The sequence below is a fragment of the Schistocerca piceifrons genome, chromosome 3 (assembly GCF_021461385.2).
Source record: "Schistocerca piceifrons isolate TAMUIC-IGC-003096 chromosome 3, iqSchPice1.1, whole genome shotgun sequence".
NCBI lineage: Eukaryota > Metazoa > Arthropoda > Insecta > Orthoptera > Acrididae > Schistocerca > Schistocerca piceifrons.
Window position 1 is genome coordinate 665686171 of NC_060140.1, and position 19525 is coordinate 665705695.

Here is a 19525-nt window from a genome sequence, read left to right on the forward strand (position 1 = left end):
GATGGCTTAGACGGAATTTCTAGTTGGTGAAATGAATGTCAGCTAGCCCTAAATGCAGAAAAATGAAAGTTAATACGGATGAGTAGGAAAGACAAATCCGGATGTTAGTAGCGTGCTGCTTGAAACAGTCATGTCTTTTGAATATCTAGGCGTAACTTTGCAGAGGAATATGAAATGAAACGAGCATGTGAGGATTGTGGTAGAGAAGGCGAATCGTAGACATAGGCTTCATTGGGAGAATTTTGGGGAAGTGTGTGTCATATGTAAAGGAGACAGCATATAGGGCACTAGTACGACTCGTTGAATACTGTTAGAGTGTTTGGAATTCGCATTAGGTCGGATTAAACGAAGACATAGAAGCAGTTAAGAGGCGGTTCAAAAATGGTTCAAATGGCTCTGAGCACTATGGGACTCAACTGCTGAGGTCATTAGTCCCCTAGAACTTAGAACTAGTTAAACCTATCTAACCTAAGGACATCACAAACATCCATGCCCGAGGCAGGATTCGAACCTGCGACCGTAGCGGTCTTGCGGTTCCAGACCGCAGCGCCTTTAACCGCACGGCCTCTTTGCCGGCTAAGAGGCGGTCTGCTAGATTTGTTACCGGTGGATTAGAATAACACTTAAGTGTTGCGGAGATGCTTTGGGACCTCAAATGGGAATCTGTATCAAGGGGTCCCTGGCTCGATTCCCGGTACGGTTGGGGATATTCCCTGCCAGGGGACTGGGTGTTTGTGTTGTCCTCATCATCATCATTCGTGACAGTGGCTAAATTGGACTGTGCAAAAACTGGGGCTTTGTACGGGCGCTGATAATCACGCAATGTAGCCCCCTTAAACCAATCATCATCATCATCATCAAATGGGAATCCGTGAAGGGGAGGCGATGTTCTTGTTGAAGAACACTATTGAAAAGTTTAGAGAACTGGCATTTGAAGCTAGCTCCAGAACTATTCTACTGCCGCCAACATACATTATTTCGCGTAGGGACCACAAAGATAAGATGTGAGAAATAAGGATCATACAGAGGCATGCAGACAATCGTTTTTCCCTTACTGTATTTGCAAGTGTGACAGAAAAGATACAGGGTATCCTCTGCCACAGTACAATGGCTTGCGGAGTGTGTATGTAGATAGTCCAATTCGACCCACACTGGCCGTAAAATGCATGTGTCAATATCAGCCACAGCGAATCTGATACGTCCTCCTAAGACAGCGATGTTGTGTGGAAGTGGAGGTGTCTTTACATAGCGCCACAGATAGAAATCACACGTTGTCGAATCCGGAGAACGTGGGGGCCGTGCTAGCAACTGGAAATTCCCAGCTGATGCACAACCATGCATCATCGTAGTATCTCAGTGTCTATGAAATCACGAACGTCGTTTTCGAAATACAATGGAGCACCGTCCTGTTGAAAAATTAAATGATCACTGTCCACTGCAGTTTCGACATGAACTACGCAAAATGCCTTCTCCGTTGGACTTGTAGCCATGTTGTCGCAGATTACCAACAAAAAGACTTGTTGAGTTGCTATTTCAGTATACACAATCATATAGTACCTTACCTTCTACAACATTTTTTACGACCACTGGAAAGTGTCTATTTTGAAAAACTGTATATGATCACACAACTGCAGAACAAGCATTAGAGGCGATCACGCACGTTCAAACCTGGTAAATAAGCGTACAGGACGAGTTAAAGTGAAACGACCACATAAAATTAATTGCAGTTAAGGCTGATCCCGGACTGAGATTTATGGGAAGAAACCTCAGGAACTGTAAGTCAGCCTTAAGAGAATTTTTTTTTTTTTAACTCAGCTTTCTGAAACACACAGTGTTACTTTTTTTCAGCAAAGATGTTTCGACAGCTATGAGTCACCTTCTGTGGTTCTAGATTTATTTCTCTAAATATCATTAAAGTTCATGGATGTTTCTTATTTTAGGTTCAAATGGCTCTAAGCACTATGGGTCTTAACATCTGAGGTCATCAGTCCCCCTAGACTTAGAACTACGTAAACCTAACTAACCTAAGGACATCACACACGTCCACGCCCGAGGCAAGATTTGAACCTGAGACCGTAGCAGCAGAGCGATTCCGGACTGAATCGCCTAGAACTGTTCGGCCACAGCTGACAGCCCTATTTTAGGCCTAAAAACGATAACATATGCATTTTATTTATTTTGTTTCGATTGCTCATCTGGAACTACCTTTATTTACAGAAATAAATGTAGACCTACAGAAGATGAGACATAGATGATGAAAAAAACAAAAATTAGAAGAAGAAATACGTTATGTTTTGCAAAAGACAGAGTTAAAAAAACCCAAATTTTATTCGCAAGCCAGACTGCTGAGGTCTTCGGTCCCTAGGCTTACACACTACTTAATCTAACGTAAACTAAATTACACTAACAAGGGAACCTCCCCATTGCATCCACCTCAGATTTAGTTATAAGTTGGCACAGTGGATAGACCTTGAAAAACTGGACACAGATCAATCGAGAAAACAGGAAGAAGTTGTTTGGAACTATGAAAAAAATAAGCAAAATATACAAACTGAGTAGTCCATGGTAAGATAGGCAACATCAAGGACAGTGTGAGATCAGGAGCGCCGTGGTCCCGTGGTTAGCGTGAGCAGCTGCGGAACGAGAGGTCCTTGGTTCAAGTCTTCCCTCGAGTGAAAAGTTTAATTTTTTATTTTCAGACAATTATTATCTGACAAACTCTTATGTTTTCATCACTTTTTTGGGAGTGATTATCACATCCACAAGAAAACCTAAATCGGGCAAAGTAGAAGAATCTTTTTACCCACTCGCCAAGTGTACAAGTTAGGTGGGTCGACAAGATATTCCTGTCATGTGACGCACATGCAGTAACCAGTGTCGTATAGAATATATCAGACGTGTTTACCTGTGGAGGAATCGGTTGACCTAAGACCTTGCGATCAAATGTTTTCGGTTCCCATTGGAGAGGCACGTCCATTCGTCTACTAATCGCACGGTTTTGCGGTGCGGTCGCAAAACACCGACACTAAACTTATTACAGTGAACAGAGACGTCAATGAACGAACGGACAGATCATAACTTTGCGAAAATAAAAAAAGTAAACGTTTCACTCGAGGGAAGATTTGACCCAAGGACCTCTCGTTCCGCAGCTGCTCACGCTAACCACGGGACCACGGCGCTCCTGAGCTCACACTCTCCTTGACGTTGCCTATCTTGCGCATAGTCTACTCAGTTTGTATATTTTGCTTATTTTTTTCATAGTTCCACAAAACGTCTTCCTGTTTTCTCGATTGATCTGTGTTCAGTTTTTCAAGGCCTATCCACTGTGCCAACTTATAACTAAATCTGAGGAGGGTGCGATGGGGAAGTTCCCTTGTAACCTTGTAAGGACAACACACACCCATGCCCGAGGGAGGACTCGAACCTCCGACGGGGGAAGCCGCGCGGACCGTTGCAAGGCGCCTAAGACCGCGCGGTTACAGTGCCTTGTTGACAGCTTGGGCGATAGCTTCACGAGGTCTGCGCCACACTCAAACCCTACCATCAGCTCTTACCATCTGAAATCGGGACTCATCCGACCAGGCACCGTGTTCCAGTTGTCTAGGGTCCAAACGATACGGTAACGAGCCCACGACGGTGCTACAGGCGATGTCATGCTGTTAGCAAAGGATTTCGCGTCGGTCTTCTGCTGCCTAGCCCATTAACGCAAAATTTCGCCGCACTGTCCTATTTTACGCAGTGTTGCTTATCTATTAGCACTGACGACTACCCAAACGCCGCAGCGCTCGGCCGTCAAATGTGGACCGTAGGCCACTGCGGTGAGAGGTAATGCCTAAAATTTGGTATTCTCGGCTCATCTGACTCTGCGGATCTCGGGTTCGATTCCCGGCGGGGTCAGGGATTTTCTCTGCCTCGTGATGACTGGGTGTTGTGTGATGTCCTTAGGTTAGTTAGGTTTAAGTAGTTCTAAGTTCTAGGGGACTGATGACCATAGATGTTAAGTCCCATAGTGCTCAGAGCCATTTTTTCTGCGGATCTCGTAGTATGGAATCCTCTTACGATTTTCAAAACGTAATGTCCCATGCGTCTAGCTTGAACTACCACTCCACGTTAAAAGTCTTTAATTCCAGTCGTACAGCCATAATCATGTTGGAAACCTTTTCACGTGAATCACAAGGGTACAAATTACAGCTCTGCCAATGGACTGTCCTTTTGTATGCGATACTACCGCCATCTGTATATGTGCATATCGCTATACCACGACCTTCGTTGCCTCACTGTACAGAGGCGCATAGGAATTCTAAAACACAAAATAATTTAACAGAAAAGGATGAGGATTGAAATTTGTGGGGCTTAATACTAGATAAAAGAAACGTCGGCAACTTTTCCCCACTATAATAATAATAATAATAATAATAATAATAATAATAATAATGTCGTGCGACTAGGGCCTTCCGTCGGGTAGACCGTTCGCCTGGTGCAAGTCTTTCGATTTGACGCCACGTTGGCGACTTGCGCGTGGATGGGGATGAAATGATGATGATTAGGACAACACAACACACAGTCCCTGAGCGAAGAAAATCTCCGACCCCGCCGGGAATCGAACCCGGACCCTTAGGATTGACATTATGTCACGCTGACCACTTTTTTTTATTTTGTTGTTGATCGTTGTGTTTGGTCGCAAGACATCCTGTTCAAGTTGGTTGGTCGATCCTTCCAGTCAGTTGTATTATTACAGAGGCCAACCGGCTCTCTGACCGAACACGCTGAGCTACCGTGCCGGCTATCCACTCAGCCACCGCGGGCAGACAAGTAATATGGTTGATCACGATCACCTACTCCATACTTCACAATGAAAACGCCAACTTCGCTGCAGAGGTCTCACAGTTTCTCCACCCCTCGAGGGCTCCCGGCCGACTGTCCAATTTCACGAGTTCTAAACCGCTGCACGAAATTATTTAACGTGTAGTATACATTTTCATTTCCCATTTTCCACTTGTATAAGGTGATCGTGTAAGGTGCTGCCATCTGGCAGAACGTTTTCTTCAAAGACCGTCATTGGGAAATTACTCTCCCTATAGGCCTAAGTGAGCCATACAGTCTCCAGTGGAAAAATCGGCTCATCAGTTCAAGGCTGCAGACAGGGCCAGGAAATGATACTGCAAATGTGACAAATCTGTTCATAAAGTAGTTGAAATATAGAAACATAAGCAAGCGGGGTCGAACTCAAGACTCTTCGTACGGCGCGGACTTTTCCCCACTCAAACCTCGACAACACACGTCTGCCCGACTCCATGATGTTAGACAGCGCTCTGATGTCACGAGCCGACGGTTCCGTGAATACGTATAAACACTTCGGCTTTCCGATCTTGTTTTAAATTGTAACAGCTTTCAGAGTCGTTAACGCCTTTAATGATGTCTCCAGCACTGGAAGACGAAACGTTGGACTGAGAAATAGTCTTGGACGACGACGTAAGGCCCATAATACGAAAATCTCCAAAAAAACACGAACTTTCGAAGTTAGCGCTTGAAGCGGGCTCTCGGTGAGGGGTCCGCTGCCGCGGTTGCGCTCGAGTTGTCCGAAATAGCGCGGATATGACTGTCCGCAGCTGAGGACGCGCCGCGCCGCATATAGCGTCCGCCGCGGCCTCTGATCCGCACACCGGCGGAATGCTGGCCCGCCGCCAGTAGATGACGCTTGCTAAACAGGGGCGCTTCGTTTGTCACTTGCGGGACGCAAAGGACAGTTGACGGACAAGCAACGTTCCGTGCAGCTGCGGCCGAGCGTCAGAGAAGTACCTGCTCTGGGCCTTGACCTGCTCATTGTGCGGGCACCTGAAGGCCAGAAACAAAACAAAAACAGACAATCGGAAGGGCCGTGTCACACTTAACGGCGCCTGAGCTTACACAGTGGACTCTACTTCTACATGTTCTGGATGATTCCAAAGTCATGGACCGTACGACAAAGTCGTATTCAGAGGTATGACAGGAACGACAAACCCCTAAGCAAAAATGTCTAGTAAACGTGGGCTCTAAAATCCATACCTTAAGAGCTAGGAGCACTTCCTCATCTTCAGTGCTGTGAAACGCATCTCATATACCGAACAAGCGCCCATAGTTATCAAGGTGTGCATTTTAGAGCCCATTTTTAAGAGACTTTTTGCTTCGAGTGATCGTCCTTGTCATATTCCTAAATACCTCTTCATCCTACTGATTCACCAATGTAGACTTTGTCCTAAGGGGCATGACTTTAGGATCACCCTGCTAAATAATCCGCGGCATGTGGCAGAGGGTACCTTTAATACCACTGCCATTTCTCTTTTTCCTATTCCATTCCCTAATGGAATTCCGTATTAGCTCTAATTTCTCTATTGTTATTTCGCGGGACGTATGTGGGAGGGAGTTCATAGACTGATTATAGTTTCTTTTTAAAATCTAAACCTTTACGCGTTTCGGTCAGAGTCGTGATAAGAATAACATTTAAAATCTCGATACACTATATCTTGTCAGTTCACCTCACGTAAACGTGTACCATAGACTATGTGGTTCTAATGATGAGTGTGGCCGATTTGTGTGAACGTGTATAATTTTGAAAAATAAGATATAAACAACAATTAAGACGTAAGTTATATTGAGTAGTGATAATACTGTAATCACGGACTCGTGCAATTATTTTATCATTTATAGACGAGACTTTCTTTTTATATTGAAGGACTCAGTCTTCGGGCCACGAGTGGCCTACCGGGACCATCCGACCGCCGTGTCATCCTCAGTGGAGGATGCGGATAGGAGGGGCGTGGGGTCAGCACACCGCTCTCCCGGTCGTTATGATGGTATTCTTGACCGAAGCCGCTACTATTCGGTCGAGGTCGAGTAGCTCCTCAATTGGCATCACGAGGCTGAGTGCACCCAGAAAAATGGCAACATCGCATGGTGGCCTGGATGGCCACCCATCCAAGTGCCAACCACGCCCGACAGCGCTTAACTTCGGTGATACCACGGGATCCGGTGTATGCACTGCGGCAAGGCCGTTGCTTCTTTTTATATTGCATGGTTTTATTAATTACGTATTTGTGTAATGACAATTCATAAAAGACCACGGTACGTTTGGGAATAAAAATTGGGATATGAAACCAGAACTTTCTGCTTGCGAATCATAGACTCACTTGCACCTTTATTTACTTCATAATTATAATGTATTATGAAAATTAAAAGATTTCTTCTTAACAAATACGTAAAATGTTTATCTATGGATGTTGGTTTGTCCTTCATTTACTATTCATTGTCCCATATCGCCTTTCTCAAAAGCAGTGTCCAATGTACTACCCAATTTAGTTTTTATCTTACCATTTTGTTTTCTTTTTGTTGTGAAACTAACGTCTCCCCGTACGCTTGGAAATAGACTGTCACGGCCGCATCAGCTGATTAAGTAGTTTACGCCTTTCTTGGGGAGCGTCGTGACTAGTTCGGTAAAATAATGCCTCTGATCGCAGTAGCTTCTCCGTAGTATCGTTTGGTACCACAATTCCCTTCAGTAATCCTACCCTCCTGCAGTTGTCTATGCGATACAATTTTTCGTTTCTAGGTAACTGGGTTGTTAGTGACTGCACATAAAGTTGAGACCACATTATGGCTAACATTTCTCTCCAGTGTTTACCAAGCGCTTGACCAGTATTGAATTTCAGTGTGTGACAGGACATCCTATGGGGACCCTTATACGGAATATACGCATTTACGTATTATACGATACACATTTCACAGTGTAGCAAATGTTAAAATACAACTTTTAGTTAACTGTTTTGTATCAAGTAACATTGTTCACGAAACGTATTTAGTCAACTTCATCTCAGTTAAACACAATTAACAGGAATCTTTAATTAGTGGGAAAGCTTCTTATTGCAAGCATCAATTTTACGAAATTTAGAGAAAAACTATTTCATTTGTGTGACTATCAGAAAATAATCACGTAGAAATGTTAATGTTAAAATCAGTTCAGTCTTTAAATGGGAAATTAATTGTCAAAATTCGATTATTTCTTAAAACGTGAAAATGTTTTGAGTACATTTCTGGCGAACTGATGCACTGAAATTTACGTTCGCTCTCATGAGAAATCTCAAATCAGATTCCTTGTAATTAGTTCTGTAATTTCGAGTCCTAGAACTGTTTCGAGCGTTTGGTCAAAACGAGATTCGAACCTCAAAATATGTTTCCGCATTTTGTAAAGCGCTCCAAAATATTTCTCAAGCAGAATTTAGATACTAAATTTGAAAAGCAATTTTGGAAGTCACATTTGTTATTATCAGTCATTAATTATCTTCAAAATTATAACTAATTTCTTATGAAACAGCCGATTGTAATTGGAACTGAATGTGACATTTTTGAACAATACTTTCAAAAAACTTGAATAGTTAAGAAACTATATAAGCAGTGAGCCTAAGAGCCCGTGTGTGGCAGTGGAAAATGGCTCAAATGGCTCTGAGCACTATGGGACTCAACTGCTGAGGTCATTAGTCCCCTAGAACTTAGAACTAGTTAAACCTAACTAACCTAAGGACATCACAAACATCCATGCCCGAGGCAGGATTCGAACCTGCGACCGTAGCGGTCTTGCGGTTCCAGACTGCAGCGCCTTTAACCGCACGGCCACTTGGGCCGGCTGTGGCAGTGGAGTGGCAGTTGTTTTCAGTTAGTTCGAGTACACGATCTGTAAAGTCAGTTTCTTTGAGCTGTGCATTGTGCGGATTTTCTGGAACAATATGAACATAACAGCAAATGTAAACTAAGTGTTAGGTGTAAATTATGTAATATGATCGGCTTTTCATATTGCCTCCTGGGATTTGTGCGATGAAGCAATTAATATTATGCGCCAAAATTAACATGGTGGAGAAAACTCGTCAGAAGCATCAAGATAAGTGCACACTCGAAGCATTTCATTCCACTTAGACTCGTATCTACGAGTATGTTGATAGACTATTTTTAGCAACGTCCTGCAAAAAAGTGTGTGTTAGAAACGTTTTTGGGAATATTTCACTTATGCCACTCTTGTCGTTAAATAACTTTTTTGTGATGTTGTTTAGGCTATGTAAAATTTTTTGATATGCTTTAGCTTAATATGCACTTTTCTGACATTGATATGCGCTTTCGTACTTGCGGGACGGACTACTGTCAATAGTTTCGCTACGATATTGTTTCGATCTTTATTTAGGAGTGTAGCAGGTCTTTTCATTTACAAAGCGGACGCCTCTCTACTGACGTCTGTGATTCCGTCATCCTGCGTTTCTTGCTCTAGCCAGTGTCTGTGTGCGTCATGGACTGTGCGGCTGGTCCCGGCGGAGGTTCGAGTCCTCCCTCGGGCATGGGTGTGTGTGTTTGTCCTGAGGATAATTTAGGTTATGTAGTGTGTAAGCTTAGGGACTGATGACCTTACCAGTTAAGTCCCATAAGATTTCACACACACACACACACACACACACACACACACACACACACACACACTGTCTGTGTGATTCCCACACAAACTTTTGCCGAGTTGCATCACATTTTTTCTTTGTATTTTTGGCATTGTACTTATCTGCACTGGCATTTTACTCTGTTGTCAGATCTGTCACAAATCGCTGTCTGTCCTGATTTATAGCTCAGACAAGCCTCTGACCACCTCGTTGTGAGATTAGACGTTGACGCCAAGAGCTTGTCACCCACTCGTGGTTCCATCGTGCTTCAAGCACTCCTCGTAGATGCTCACAGCGAACGGCCGACCAGCTTCCCCATTTTTCGAGTCGTCGGTCCATAGCAAATTACCCTTCATCGAAGTCGAGTCAGTGGATTTCCCCATTTGCGGCCCGTATCGTCGTTGGAACGATTCCCCATTCGTTTCAGCTCCGCTTACAATCTTTGCATGCCGCGTCAACGCCACCAGGCAACATTCAGCGTTGGTGCACTGGTCATAATGTTGTGATCCACAAGAGTATAATTACATATATGAAGGTAGTATCTGTTCCCGAAAGAACAGTTACCGTTGATGACCTTGCAGCTTCGCTAGAATGAAATGATAATTATACACCCTAGCAGCAAACAGGCGTTGATATACTTCATTGGGGACATGTTGAAAATGTGTGCCCCGATCGTGACTCGAACCCGGGATCTGCTGCTTACATGGCAGACGCTCTATCCATCTGAGCCACGGAGGGCACAGGGACTTATCCGTTGCATTATGGGCAAACATCTATTAGGCGCACTACGAATGTAGTGGTGTGGACATGTTGGGAATGTGGATCTCACGGGGAGCATGCAAGGGATAAGTCCCTGCAGGCGCACTATCCTCTGTGCCCTCGGTGGCTCAGATGGATAGAGCGTCTGCCATTTAAGCAGGAGATCCCGGGTTCGAGTCCCGGTCGGGGCACCCCCCCAGGGGGTCCACAACTCTTTTGTGGATACGTGCGTGGCGAGCACGGGGCCCCGAGCCATTGCAGCCTTCTTTCTCTCCCGGGCTGCATTTCCTTTCCCTTCCCCTCCTTTCCCCTCCATACCCCTTTCCCCTCGCCCTCTCCTCTCCCTCTATTGGTGTCCTTGCTTATGTTGGCCCCCGCTATCCTCCTGGTTCTGTTGGTTTTACACTCCGGCTTTGTTGCGTAATCATCTCCTCCTTTTGGCATTCCTTGGTCCCCCTCTGGGGTTTGACCTCCATTCCAAAATTTCTCTTCCGTAGTGTGAGCCATTTGGGGAAGAGCACCTTACCTAGTGTCTCCGACGTGTGCCCTCCTAGTATATTCCACCTTTTCTTCTACGTCGTTGTCTGATGCTAGGGTGCATAGCCAGCACGGTAGCCAGCCCGTGTGGTGGGGTCGCTATGTACCCTTTTGGTTGAGCCCCCTGAACACACAGGGATCACACTTCTGATACCTGAGCTGTGACCTCCTCATGCATGCCTTGGAGTGGTTGCTCGTCATCCTGGAGCATCGGAACTCCCGGCAATGGCCGCCGTGCCAGACGGCCCTTGCTGTGGCTGGGTGGCGCCCGTGAGGAGAGCCCCTGATCGGAGTGGGTGGTATCAGGGCGGACGCTATGCAGATGAAACGCATAAGGGTCCAAACCTCTGGCCGCTCTTCTGCGGCCGTCTCTCTGCGTGGTACTGATTCCTCAAGTGCTGCTTCTCTTGCCCCTTCGGCCTTCCCTTCCGTGGCTACCCCCTGGGAGGAGGGTCAGGCCCGTCGTCTAGGGGCAAAGCCTTTCCCCCGTTATCTAGTTTGCACCAGGACTGATGGAGATACTTTCACCAGTGTCAAACCTTTATTCTTTGTGGAACACATTGAAGACAAGTTCGGCGAAGTGGACTCCCTGAGCAAGATGCGGTCGGGTTCGTTACTGATAAAAACTGCTTCGGCTGCCCAATCTGCGGCCCTTCGTGCCTGTACCCATCTTGGCACAATTCCCGTGTCCATTACCCCTCACCAGTCTCTAAATATGGTACAAGGTGTGATTTTTCACAGAGACCTCATCCTTCAAACTGATGAGGAACTTCGGGACAATCTCGGACGGCGGGGTGTTCACTTTGCTCGGCGTGTTCAGAAGGGTCCTAAAGATAATCGTATTGATACTGGTGCCTTTATCCTGGCCTTTGAAGGGGATACCCTTCCTGAGAAAGTTAAGATTATGGTCTATCGCTGTGATGTGAAGCCGTACATCCCACCTCCTATGCGGTGTTTTAAGTGCTTGCGTTTTGGCCACATGTCTTCTCGCTGTACCCAGGACCCTCTCTGTGGTGACTGTGGACGTCCACTCCATGAGGGGAGTCCCTGTGTTCCCCCTCCTGTATGTGTAAATTGTCATGGTAGTCATTCTCCACGTTCAGCAGATTGCCCAGTCTATAAGAAAGAAAAAAAGATACAGGAGTATAAGTCTCTTGATCGTTTAAGCTACACAGAGGCCCGTAAGAAATATGCACGATTGCACCCTGTGTCCATGACATCTAGTTACGCCTTGGTTACATCTTCATCCCTTCCTCCCCCTTCCTTACCCCCGTCCCGGACCCCTCTCCTTCCCCCCTCCCCTGCGGCTCCCACACCTTCTCTGGGCGCCGCTCCCCCTCCCCAGCCGGAGAAGTGTCCCACTCCTTCGGCGTCTGCCGGTCAAGGGCGCCTCTCCCGGGATGCCCCTTCCCGGCACCTTCCAGGTCAAAGGTCTGCTGCAGCGCGGCGACCGCGAGAGCCGCGGTCTATCGGCCCCCAGGTCGCCCGGTCTCTTTCTGTTCCTGATCTTGCTGCAGCTGGCTCCATTATGCCACACAGCCCTCCTCGATCTCAGCCTGAAAAGAAGAAGAAACATAAGTCCCGGGACAAAGAGCCTCTGGTGTCACCGGAGGTCCCTTCCCCGGCTTCACAACCGGATTCTGACCTGTCGTTTATGGATGTCGCCCCCTCCTTGTCGGTGACGGGTGGGGACCCGGCGGTATGACTGGATTTAGCGTGTTCAGCCCTCATTTAAACCATCGTTCTGTGGTTCTCCAATGGAATTGTAATGGCTACTATCGTCACCTTCCGGAATTGAAATCCCTTCTTTCGTCCTACTCAGCAGCTTGTGTGGTTCTCCAGGAATCTCATTTTACTGATGCTCACTCACCGACCCTCCGTGGGTTCCGTGTTTTCTGTCGAAATCGGGTCGGACCCTTGCGGGCTTCTGGTGGCGTTTGTACGTTGGTCCGTACAGACATTGCTAGCACGTGGATTCCTCTCCAAACTACATTGGAAGCAGTTGCTGTTAGGGTCCACTTAGACTCTGCAGTCACAGTATGCAATCTTTATCTCCCTCCTGACAGGACTCTTACACCTGCTGCCTTAACCACCCTTCTTCAGCAACTTCCTCCTCCCTTCCTCCTCCTTGGGGATTTTAATGCTCATCATCCTTTGTGGGGCAGTGCCTTTCCATCTAGACGAGGTCTTCTTATCGACCAATTTATTGCAGACCACGACCTGTGCCTTCTTAATGATGGCTCCCCTACTCATTTCAGTGCTGGTCATGGTACCTTTTCTGCCATTGATCTTTCTCTTTCTTCTCCCTCTCTCCTCCCTTCATTACACTGGTCGCCACACGACGACCTTTGTGATAGTGACCATTTCCCGTTGATTATCACGCTCCCTTCCCGCTCCCCGATGGAGAGGTTACCTCGTTGGTCTTTCCACCGCGCCGATTGGCCTCTATATACTGCACAGGTCGAGTTTTCTCCCTCTTTGTCGGGTTGTATTGATGACGTCCTACGTGACGTGTCTGACGCGATTGTTCGCGCTGCTAACCTTGCTGTCCCGCGCTCATCTGGACAATTTCGTCGTCGGCAAGTCCCGTGGTGGAGTACGGCCATTGCCATTGCCATCCGTGATCGCCGTCGAGCTTTGCAACACTTTAAGAGGCACCCATCTGTAGCCAGCCTTTCTACCTTTAAGCGCCTTCGCGCTAAAGCCCGTTATTTAATCAAACAGAGCAAGCGGATATGTTGGGAACGATTCGTTTCTTCCCTTGGTTCCACTGTCCCTCTGTCACGGGTATGGGCTACACTTCGCTCTCTCCAAGGTTGCCATCGGCAGTCCACCCTCCCAGGCCTTCACCTCCCAAATGGCATTTGTACGGACCCATTAGTTCTCGCAGAACATCTGGCGACCCATTTTGCAGTGGCATCAGCGTCGGCCTCCTATCCAGCTGCTTTCCTTCATCAAAAACAGCAGGCTGAAGCTGTCACCTTATGTTACACCACTTGTGAGTCAGAATCTTACAACGAACCTTTCACTGAATGGGAATTTCTTTCTGCTCTATCTGCTTCTCATGATACGGCTCCTGGCCCAGATTCCATTCATAACCAGCTGCTTCAACATCTCAGTGCTCCACAACGGCACCATCTTCTTCGGGTGTTTAACCGTATCTGGCTCCAGGGTGACTTCCCTTCTCAGTGGAGGGATAGCATTGTGGTTCCTGTCCTTAAGCCTGGTCAGAACCCCCTATCTGTTGATAGCTATCGGCCAATTAGTTTGACCAATGTTGGTTGTAAGTTACTTGAACGGCTGGTAGCCCGTCGGCTCACTTGGGTCCTCGAATCTCGGGATCTATTGTCCCCTTACCAGTGTGGCTTTCGAGAGGGACGATCTCCAATCGATCATTTGCTTCGCTTGGAATCCGCAGTTCGGCAGGCTTTTTCCCAGCGCCGCCATTTGGTTGCAGTGTTTTTTGACCTTCGCAAGGCCTATGACACGGCCTGGCGCCATCACATCTTACTAACCCTTCATCAGTGGGGTCTTCGGGGCCCACTCCCGATTTTTATCCGCCAGTTCCTGATCCATCGGTCATTCAGAGTTCGAGTTGGTACTGCTTTTAGTTCTCCACGGACCCAGGAGACGGGCATCCCACAGGGTTCTGTCTTGAGTGTCCTTCTTTTCCTCATTGCTATCGATGGACTTGTGGCCTCTGTCGGTCCCTTGGTCGCCCCTGCCCTGTATGTGGATGATTTCTGCATTTGGGTTAGTTCCTCCTCGATGCCATCTGCAGAACGGCAGCTCCAGGTGGCTATACGGCGTGCCTCTGCATGGACCCTCTCCCACGGGTTTCAATTCTCTCCTTTAAAATCGCGGGTGGTCCACTTCTGTCGCCGTACTACGGTCCACCCTGATCCAGAGCTCTATCTCGCTGCACAAAGATTGCCTGTGGTTCCACAGTTTCGTTTCCTAGGTCTTCTTTTCGACAACAAGCTCACTTGGCTGCCCCATATCAGACTCCTGAAGGTAGGATGTTTCCGTAAACTCCATGTCCTTCGCTTCCTTGCCCACTCCTCCTGGGGTGCGGACCGTTCCCTCCTCCTCCGTCTTTATCGTGCTCTAGTTCTGTCACGTTTGGACTATGGTTGTCAAGTTTATGGTTCAGCTGCTCCTTCCACGCTGCACGTGCTGGATCCAGTCCACCATCGTGGTATCCGTTTGGCCACCGGTGCCTTCCCTACTAGCCCTGTTGATAGTCTCCTGGTTGAAGCTGGGATCCCCCCCCTTTCTGTTCGGCGGTCACAGCTTCTGGTGTCTTATGCCCTTACTATCCGTTCTTCTCCCGCTCATCCTTCCTATTCTATCCTATTCCCAGACCATGGACGTCGCCCGCCTGACTCCCGCCCTCGGGCGGGTTTACCGGTTGGGCTGCGCCTTGCGTCTCTTACCCGTGATTTTCGGCTTCCTTCTTTGTCCTGTCTTCCTCGCTCCCCCCTCCTTGGTTAGTTCCTCGGCCTCGAATTCGGATGGATCTCCGCCGCGGTCCGAAAGATTCCATCCCCCCGGTGGTGTTCCGTTCCTTTTTCCGCCAAATTTTATGGGAGTTTCGGGATGCTGTTGTTTTTTACACTGATGGCTCTAAATCTGCTGATCATGTTGGGTATGCCTTCACGTCCTTTGTTGGAACGGAAAATCATCTACTGCCACCCTCATGTGGGGTGTTTACTGCGGAATTGATGGCAATTTCCCGGGCCCTTACCTTTATTAAACAATCCCAACACAACCGCGTTTTGTTATGTACGGACTCGATGAGTGGCCTTCTTGCTATTGACCGGTGTTTTTCGCGCCATCCCTTGGTCTCTGCCATCCATGACCATCTCGCTGATCTTCACCGTGCTGGTTGTTCCATTGACTTCCTATGGGTCCCGGGCCATGTGGGTATCCCGGGTAATGAGCTCGCTGATCGTTTGGCTGGGGGAGCAGTTACTTACCCCCCGTTTTCTGTAACCCCTCCTGCAGCGGATTTACGGCTTCACATCAAATCCCACTTTGCACAGTCATGGGCCAATTCTTGGGAGGCTACTCCACTGTCTAATAAACTTCGTGCCATTAAGGTGAATACAGGCCCATGGCGTTCTTCCTTTAGCCTCTCCCGCAAGGACTCGACCACACTGTGTCGTCTCCGCATTGGCCATACCAGGCTGACCCATGGTTTCCTTTTGCGTGATGAGCCACCCCCGCTATGTGGTTGTGGAGCCTTCCAGTCAGTGGCCCACATTTGGTTGAATGCCCCCTTCTTTTGGCTCTGCGTGCTAAGTACAGACTCCCCCACACTTTACCTTTGATGTTGGCTGACGATTCCCGGATGGTCTCTCTGGTTCTAGATTTCCTCCGGGAGAGTGGTTTTTATTCTCAGTTTTAAAGTTTTTAATCTCCCTCTGGTGTTGGGGCAGGGCGGTGAGTGTTTGGGTGTCTCCCACTGTAGGCAGTGTTCAGAGATTCCCGATTCACCTCCCTGACCGGAATTTTCTTTTCTTTCCCTTTTACTCTGTTTTTACCCCTTCTTTTTAAGGCTTGGTTAGTTTTTCTATTCCCATACGTACTTTCTGCATTATAGCAGTTGTACCTTTTAAGTCACAGGTGGTCTTGCCTATGCTGTTTCAGCATAGTGTTGGGTTCGTTCTCTTGCCAACTTCCCTCATTTGTTTTTACTAATGACAACGTGACTGCCCTTTTACGTTTCCCCTTTATCCGTTTTATTTTTCTGACTATACTGAGATGTCCCGTTAGCAGAATGGAGTCTATTTGAAACAAGGGACTGATGACCTTGCTGTTTGGTCCCTTTAATCTCAAACAACCAACCAACCAACCAACCGGTCGGGGCACACATTTTCAACATGTCCCCAATGAAGTATATCAACGCCTGTGTGCAGCTAGGGTGTCCATTTAAGTATAATAATATAAAATGCGTAACTGTCCCGGCGACATTCCTCGGCAAATGCTAGTACTCGCAGCGTCCCCTGACCTCGCATTTCACTTTGCTGGTAAGGGTGAGAGAAAACGATGGCAAGTGAGGAGGCGTATCGATCCAGCGCGTAGGCGGGCGTCCGCCAGCGGACAGGCGGATGGCGCAGAGAGAGCCACTGGCTTGCATTGACCCTGCATTTCCTACGAAGGCTCGAGGGCGTAGTCTCGTGCGGGGTCGCAGCTTCGCCTAGCGTTGCAACCGCGAAAAGGTAGAGGTAGAGAGGGAGAGGGTATTTGTCGGTGGCTGCCGCTATACGGCACTAGTATTCCTCTATTGTTGAGACACTCTTTAGTAGTTAAGTAAACAAATTTGTCTTTAGTGAAAAGTTTTTTGTCTACGAAATATCCAAATAATGTTTGTTTTCTAACATTCATACAGGCTACTTTTTTTTCTATGTCTGTGATATGCTATTATAAAGCCTTTTTTATCATCTTAGAGGGGATAATTGTTTTTGGTGAGGGAAGATGTTGGCACACGCTTAGACTGTAGTACGGGCATATCCTCAATAGTGTCACTCTAAACTCCTAAAAACAGTAAAAATTATTTTTTTATGTTTCAAGGTATTTATATAAACATTAAAACCTTTAACTGTAAGAAACTATTTTCTTTTCGTTATTCTGTAAGTTGTGAAGCTACTTTCTCCAATTTCTTCAGTTTGTCTTTTTTCACTCCCACATCGCTTATTATTGGGGCTTTTTTTGCTGTTGACACCATTCATTCTGATGAGGGTGGTCAAAAGGTGGTCAAAAGGTTTCCGTGAACATTGAGACAAACATCTCACCAGACGCACTAGACTGAAGATAGCCGTTGGTAAAACACTGGTGAAACGTCCGCATTACGAGATTTGCGATAGGTACGTGCGTTGTCATGAAGCAGAAGTACCCCTTTCATAGTTTTTCCGGACTTCTCTTTCTCCTTTGGATGTCTCATTCCAAATTCTCAGAGGATGTCTACCGCTTTTGTCCTTCGGCAGCCAAGAAAAGAATAACAGCACGCTGGTCCTGTTTGGACGCATTTGATACTAATGTTGTCGTAGTTCACCTTTCCGCATTTACCGCACACAAACTGATCCCTTGCCTACATGTCGATGCTTATGCACCCGCATCGGAGTCGAACTACGTTGCATGTACGCTGCAGCAACGCCCTGAAACGTGATCTTTTTGATCGCCTCTTATACATTACCGGAAAGTCCCCCATTCCTGGATTTTCGCATTTATATTGTCCTTTAATGTTACAAAAGCTTTTTAAATTACTGTGAAATTACCGTGGAATCGTTGAAATTATCTTTTCAATTTCAAAGCAAATTCTATAAACCGTTAGCTTGATTAAAGATCCACTTATCGTTTGCAGCCTGCTCTTTCTTGAAAACTTTGTGTGTTCACTTAGGTTGCCATGCGCGTGACTAATTCTGGGTGTTTACGTTTAACTCTATAAGCAACACACAAGCATTAGTAACTAAAAACGAACTGATGCGATTACAGACGTTTATCCATTTTTGTTTCGTATCGTTGTTTTTAGGAAGTAAGTCAGACATGATTCCAAACTTTTTTCGTCGTCTGCGGTGGTAGTAGGACTCGCGACAGCACAAAAAAAACATTATTTTTCACTGGAAACAATTCAGAACAGTCTCAGAACCCCTGAGTACACAGCTAACTACAGCGTAGCTCTCCACTAAATCGTCGTCCGCCGCCGATAAGAACTCACACTCTCGTAAACAAACCAGTATTCACTTAAAAGCATAGGATTATGGCTGGGGTTTGAAATGCTTGTACGGAGCGACACTTCCGTGGACAGACATCGCTGGAGAACCTAGGCCTCTTGTTGGGTTAAACGGTTTCTGGTGGGCGGCCTCAGAAGCGTTTTATGGTCATTTATTCTTCCTTTACCAGTCTGATGCTATTTAACCATCTTCAGACGAGAGCTAGGTTAGGTTGGAATATAACAATTTGGCTGTGAGTTGAATCTAACAAATATGAAAGCAAGAAACCTGGTTATAGTGACAGAGTTCTAGGTTAGGTTGGAATGTAATAGTTTGGTTGTGAGGGTGAAGGCAAACAACTACGTCAAGTTTCAAGGCATTCCATCTCCGCACAACTGTCACAAACGTGATGGCAGTGGCTGGCTACTGACCGGTGGCGCCGGCCGAAGTGGCCGAGCGGTTCTAGGCGCTACAGTCTGGAACCGCGTGACCGCTACGGTCGCAGGTTCGAATGCTGCCTCTGGCATGGGTGTGTGTGATTTCCTTAGGTTTAAGTAGTTCTAAGTTCTAGGTGACTGATGACCTCAGAAGTTAAGTTCCATAGTGCTCAGAGCAATTTGAACCATTTTTGGACCGGCGGCCTGGTCGGCTGTGACGTCTGCGTCGGAGCTTGATAATGTGCACACACCACGTGCATACCTTGTATTCTATAGTGAACGTGGGGATACCGGTGCATGCGTGTGAGAGTGCGCGCGCACTTGTTTTTTTGGGAATGTCCTTTAGTTTCTGTTCCTGCTGATATCAATATTAATTGCTAGGAAGCTCACCTGTAACGATGATATAAATCGCTGTTGGCTATCGATATCGATCGTCTGATGATCTTCAGGTGTCATAAAATTATTAACAATAGCCCACATAGCGACGTTCTTACTGCGGCATCGAATAAAATAAAAACTACACTGCGCTACAGCAATGCGCTAATACAGCGAATCATTCTTCTGGCAGGATCGAACATGTGCATGGGAGTGTGCGTATGCGAGCACTGGCGTCCAGCTGTACGGTGGC

The 19525-nt window shown here is 46.9% G+C and overlaps 1 protein-coding gene and 1 non-coding gene across 2 annotated transcripts in view; both read left to right on the forward strand.

Moving 5' to 3' along the window:
- LOC124788952 (zinc finger protein 423 homolog) overlaps positions 1-19525 on the forward strand; it is a 278658-nt gene that overhangs the window by 47526 nt on the left and 211607 nt on the right. The window lies entirely within an intron of this gene.
- Positions 10325-10399, forward strand: Trnak-uuu. The gene has a single exon. It is a non-coding gene; the product is annotated as a tRNA-Lys (tRNA).